At 39.9% G+C, this 622-nt stretch overlaps 1 protein-coding gene across 1 annotated transcript in view; it reads right to left on the bottom strand.

Annotated features, from left to right (window-relative positions):
- LOC102489146 (short-chain dehydrogenase/reductase family 16C member 6) overlaps positions 1-622 on the bottom strand; it is a 33,384-nt gene that overhangs the window by 6,682 nt on the left and 26,080 nt on the right. The gene's annotated exons all lie outside the window — the stretch shown is intronic.

Below are 622 nucleotides of genomic sequence, written 5' to 3'. Positions count from 1 at the left end.
TGAGAAGCTAAAAAAAGAAATTGAAAATGACACAAAAAAAGTGGAAGGACATCCCATGTTCCTAGATTGGAAGAATTAATATAATCAAAATGGCAATTCTACCCAAATTAATCTACATATTTAATGCAATGCCAATCAAAGTACCAGAAACATTCTTCACAGACCTAGAAAAGACAATCATAAAATTTGTCTGGAATCATAAAATAACCCGTATTGCCAAAGCAAGTCTACACAAGAAGAGTGGCATGGGCGGCATCTCACTCCCCGATCCAAAAATATACTACAAAACTGTGGTAATCAAAACAGCATGGTACTGGCACAGAAACAGACAGGAAGACCAATGGAGCAGAGTAGAGTTCCCAGAAATAAATGCCCAAACATACAGTCAACTGATCTTTGACAAGGGGCACCAGTCAATCCAGTGGGAAAAGGAAAGCCTCTTCATCAAGTGGTGCTGGAAAAACTGGATTTCCACTTGCAGAAAGATGAATCTGAACCCCTACCTCTCACCTTTGACAAAAATCAAGTCAAGGTGGATCAAGGATCTAAATCTAAGTCCTCAAACTATAAAGCTGCTCCTGGAAAACACTGGGGAAACTCTGGGAGACATTGGGGTAGGGAA

Source organism: Tupaia chinensis, unplaced genomic scaffold, assembly GCF_000334495.1.
Source record: "Tupaia chinensis unplaced genomic scaffold, TupChi_1.0 Scaffold000046_3, whole genome shotgun sequence".
Classification (NCBI taxonomy): Eukaryota; Metazoa; Chordata; class Mammalia; order Scandentia; family Tupaiidae; genus Tupaia; species Tupaia belangeri.
Note: the sequence above shows the minus strand (reverse complement) of the source record. Positions and strands in the feature narration are given on the sequence as shown.